Source organism: Tupaia chinensis, unplaced genomic scaffold (genome assembly GCF_000334495.1).
Source record: "Tupaia chinensis unplaced genomic scaffold, TupChi_1.0 Scaffold139935_1, whole genome shotgun sequence".
NCBI lineage: Eukaryota > Metazoa > Chordata > Mammalia > Scandentia > Tupaiidae > Tupaia > Tupaia belangeri.
Window position 1 is genome coordinate 2,471,146 of NW_006199814.1, and position 5,888 is coordinate 2,477,033.

Genomic DNA, 5,888 nt, shown 5'->3' on the forward strand with positions numbered 1-5,888 from the left:
GTGCGTGCGTGCCCAAGATCCCGAGAGGAGAATGGAGGAGAAGGGATTGCGGCGTGACCATCCCCCCTGGGGGGTGATTTCTCGCTTTCTGTCTCTATGTCTCTCTCTGTCTGTCTGGCGAGCGCACGCGCCCTACAGTGAAAATCTCTCAAAAAAAAAAAAAAATGGGCAACTTAATTATAGGGACAATGTCTGGAGATGAATATTATATCCCAAAATTCAATCTGGAAAATTGAACCTCAACAGAAGAAAGATTAAGTACATGAGACTGAACTGATAAAACAACATTCTGGGACTTGACTAAAATATTGCTGCTTTTCTTCTAAGCTTTGTTGTCTGGTTTTAAAGGATTTTTGTCCTGTCTTGAGCTGTCAATAGGTGCATATACCTACTATTTGAACAGAATACTAACCTGTTTCTAGGCTTTAAGTTTCCAGGAAATATCATTACCAGTTAAAAATTGCTCTTCTTGAAACTACCAGCTGAACTTGCTAGTGAAAGTAGTTAGATTACTTATGATACTGTGTGATCAACAAAATGTTGGGGGAAAAGGAATGGAAGACAACTGTATATAGCAGAGATAGGGTAATAAGAGAGTGGGAAAGAGCAGAGGGTCAAACATGTGGTAAAAACATATATATATACATATGTATGAAAGTAGAAATGGAATATTATTTATGATAACATGCATGATTAAGCCACTATGCAGTCTATTCTAGATGGGAAACCACCCATCTAGATGGGTGCACAGGGAATGAATGTTAAGTAATTAAAAAATAAGTTGCTGGAGAAAAAAAAACTGTAAAACTGTTCATATCAAAATAAAAAAATGCATATTTGATGACTGAAGTAAGCTATATAGCCCCACCTAGGTACTACTTTATAGTATGTTCATTCTACTCACTGAGGTTTATGCCTAAAGTCAGACTTGGGTTCATGTATAGGTATATATCAGCTGTGCTAGCTATTTGGATATATTTAGACTAAGTTCATTAGCAAATCAATTAAATGGGGGGGGGAAGGTATAGAAAGCAACCATGGATACCAGAGACAATGTGGGAGGAGGGTGGGACATGGCAGAGGGTGAGGGATAGGGAATCAAGGATGGCAAAACAAAAAACAAAGTATACAAGACATAAGAATTGGAAAATTATTTGCTGATAACATGTATGTTGATGTGCTTGATTGAGCCAATATACAGTGTATCTTGGATGGAAAATTAATTTGTATGCTGTAATGATGTATAGTGAATTAATGTAAAAAATAAATAAATTTAAAGAGAAAAAGATAAAATAAAATAAATGCTCACAAAAAATAATGATTAGTTAAAAATATTTATATAATAGGATTTGTCATTGGAGTTGAGATATCATATAATTCTAGTTTTTAATATGCTAATATGGAGGTTCTTTTTAAAATTTTCTAATATTAAATCAGTTTCCATTTTTCAATTGAACTCAGATTGCTTATATTATTTTTCTTACACTTTGTTCAGTTCAAATTAATAATATTTAGCCTATGAAATTTGCAACTATGTTCATGAGTATGATAGGCCTGGGATTTTATTATTTTAGTCTGGTTTGACTCTCAGGTATTGAAAGTAATATAAAGAGGAAGAATAGTGTTTCTTTTTTTTCCATTAGGTATGTGGAAATAGAGAAATATTCATATTATTTATATGTATGCTTAGATCTGTGTGTGCATATGTGTGAGATAAATACAACTAAGAAAGAGAAACTTTAAACTACTAATTCAATATTGCTAATGATTTTTCTTATCTGATCATTTTCTGGAGTCAATATGAAAACTTTTATTTTTCAAAAGATTTACCCCATCCTTGCCTTCAAAAGTATAGGAATAATTTTATAAAATATAACATCTAATTTTTGAATTTTTTTGTGTTAGGTAATTGTATTAATTTTGCATATTCTCTCAGTGTCCCTCAACTGATATTTTCACTTAATAAAATTTATAAACATTAGATAAAAGTCAGTTTGTGTATAAATTTTAGATACTAAAATATTTTATTATAACCTAATATTTATATTTTATATATTAAAAAGATAACATTTTAGATAAACATGCATCTTTAATTCACTTCATTAATAAAGAACCTAGAAAAAAATCTTTTACCCTTTAATAGCTGATAACTTTATGTGAATAATAGCTTTAATTACTTTTTTCAGACACATACTATATACAGTCCTACTCTTGGAATATAATGATTTAAAAATAAAATGAAATACTTTGTAAAACAATGTTGTGAGGTTCCAACAAATGTCTACTATTGGAAAAAAAAAAGACTTTTCTCAATTTCCAGAGACTTTTATAATAAATACTTTATTAAGACACACAAACACAAAAATAGTGAACAAAAAATCGCATCCTTTTACAATTTTATAAAGGGCTTTTATATAGCCTTCTTCTCATACAAGCCACAGGCAAATTTCTCTGAGCCCAAATTCAAACATTTACCATTCTATTAGAGTCCCAGAAGGTATCCATTCTGAGGTACAAATGAGATCTTAGAAAATTTCTCCTGATTTATTCCTCAAATGTCAATTACCTGTGGTAAACCAATTTTATTTCAATTCTCAGTGGAATAGAAACAAATAAAACACTTTATATTTAACTAAAGAAATGTTGGTTCATATATTTCTAACAACAGAGGGAATACTGAATGGAAACTGTACTTACAAATTGCATGTCTCTGCTTTTTTATATGCCCTATAGAGCTGGTTGATTTATCAGTTAACAAATAGAATATATGTAAACTGATGTTTTAAAATTATTTTCAAAAGAGAAATATTAAAGGTTTTTTTATGTATGTGAATATAAATAAATTTTGAAAGAAATTGTGTTAGTCACTTACAGACAGGCATTCTTAGATATATGTGTGTTACTTCACTTGCCTTTCTCTATTAAATATATAAGAATAATACAAAATAAAGTTATAAAATAGACTTGATGCCATTTGCAGCATAAGTAATAGATTTTTGGAAAATAGCAAAGTCAACATATTTGGGACTGGCATTTATCTTTTTATCTTTTAAATATGCTTTTCAGAAGAAATGTGTTGGAAAAGTCTTAACTGGGTGAATTAATGATTGGCTTGTTTGGTGCTTACATCTAGTGAAATCAGTACACCAAGGAAATGATAAAATCCTTACTATACTTTCACGAGAGAGGTTAATCTCTCATTAATTTCCATTGAAGTGTTTTGAAATGGACATGTGGCAATTAGATTTATTTTTTCCAGTGACTTTCCCATGTTTGTTTAAAACTTTAATTTTGCAAATTCATTTTCATAAGGTAATTTCTAGCCTTCATAATTATTACTACTGATAATATGTAAAAAAAAATTTATATTTCTTCTTTAATTGTCAGAGGGTACCAGACAGGGAGAAAGCACTCCATAATGGCACATGGTCACACAGCAATCCCTTTTCCTCTATATTCCCTTCACATCCAGATTTTAGGCCCACACACACATGCACCCAATATGTCTTTCAAGCTCCAGAAGCCAAGATTTGAACCGTAGTAGGCCATGTGGGATCCGGTTTTCAACGCATTTTGACCAACCACTGTGCTATGGGCCATCCCTAATATATCTATTATTAACATTCTCATTTCTAGTAAGGACATATTTTAGGGAAGCAATTAGAGGACAATCAGTGGAAATGTGAAAGAGAATAGGACCATGAGTAGTGAATACACACACAAAAGAAAAAAACCATGTGCAGAATGGCATCATTAATTCATAATCTTGTTTATTCATTGAATTTTTTTTTATTACATATCTGCTAGAAGTCACACATGGTGCTATTAAGTCTGATGCTATGGTGCAGCGCTAAAGCAAACATAGCCTTGGTTGTTAATGTAGCTTATGGCCTGAGGGAGGGTTATTATTTGGACAATTACACAAACAAATGTAAAATTATAGAGATAGAGCCTGAATGAACAGGAGTTAGTTACTATAAATGTATATAACAAAGGAATCTGACCTAAATTGGGGGTAGGGGAGAATCAAGGAACATTTTAATGAAGACATTAAGCTTCACCAAAGATATGAATGCTAACATGAGACGCAAAGGGGAAACTTTACCCAGTGGAAGACAAACTTCCAAGAAGAGGGAAAAAGGCATGTGGAAAGAATGTTGTGTGCAGGATACTGATGGAAGATTTTTTTAAGATAGAAAAGTGTGGTTAACATGAAAAGAGGCTCACAAAAAAGACTTGAGAGCCAGGCAGGAACCACACCACATAGGGCCTTTTGGACCATGTGACAAAAATGAACTTTTAATCTAAAACCAACAGGAAGTCAATGAAGTCTTTACATCTTCATGTATAGTAGTTCATGTACAGGCTAAGATGCTGTAATGATGACAGTAAAAACATTAATGCATTGGTTCAAGCAATATTGAAGCTTATTTCTCTCTCATTTATAATAGTCTAAGAATAGGCAGCTCTGTTCCAAGGAGCCATTCATGGACACAAGTTGGTGAGTTATTCTGCCATCTGTACAGTAATTTTTCCTTATTTCTTTCAGATTTCTATTTCTAGTGAATAGGAGGAGAGAAGGGAAAATTAAGGGGAAAGTTCTGTCTTTGATGAGATGCACATGATATTTTCTCAAATCATAATGGCCCAAACCAAGTAGTATGGGTAAAATATTAGCTCAAAGTACAGACTGTTTTCCTTTCAAACTGTTTAATAGCTGTTCTATAGGTAGGCATTTACCTAAAGATGGCTTGGAGCAGGAAGCGTGTAATAAATGTTCTGAAGCACAGCTTACAAATGGGTGACATAGATTTGAGTTAATCAGAAAACATTGCACAACAGTCAGGTGTTGACAAGTCCTAGTAATTCATAGCACCTTTTCTGAAAACAAAACAAAGACAAAAACAAAAACAAAATCTCCACTCTCAAGTGTAATTTGACTAAAGTTCTCATTTTTAACTTACAACTTAGAAGAAGTGTGCACCAAAACTGACCTATCTATAAGATCTTGACATAGAAACAGTTATCAAGACAGCTCCAAACAGGATTAGAAGTGGAAATAGAGAAAGAGTTCAAGTTTCTCATTAGTTTAACTGAAATGATATTTTGGTTCCAGCGAAAGCTGATTAGGAAGAAAAACTAATGAGTTCAATTCATTTGCCAAATTTAATAAACAATCACTAAGTCCCAGTACTTAGATGATAGGATTATGAAGATAAGAATGATACACTCTCAGGAAAGATATTTTTGTAATTAATCATGATGGTGGGTAGTTACAAGGTATGTGCATAGAACAGTGGTTGCACAAAGTAGAGAAAAAAAATATTGGAAAACATAATTTTTGCTGCAACGAGAACATGGTTAATCTGGGTCACAGAATTCCAACTTGCCAGTGGACAATGGGAAAGCATTTCATGCAGTGGGAACTATATGTGATAAGTTGTGAAGATTAGTGTCATGAAATAGTATTTATTCATTCCTCAAATATTATGGCATGTCTACTATAGACTCTGTTAGTCTCTGGACTGATAGAAAATATTTGCAAATCATATACCTGATAAAGTACTTGGATCTACAATATATTAAGAATTTTACAACTTAAAAAATGCAATATATTAATAAGCAGATTCAAACAGACACCAAAGATATATAATGGGGAATAAACAAATAAGTGGTGTTCAACATCATTATCCAATAAGGAAATGTGGATTAATACAGAACTGTATTATATTACATGGTGGTGGGTAGTCATAAGGTATGTGCATAGCACAGTGGTTACACAAAGTAGAGAAATGGCTAACATCCTTAGAATGGCTATCATCAAAAAGATGGATAACATGGGCGACTTGAACCTGATTCCTAACCTCTCACTTTCCTTCCTGGACAGC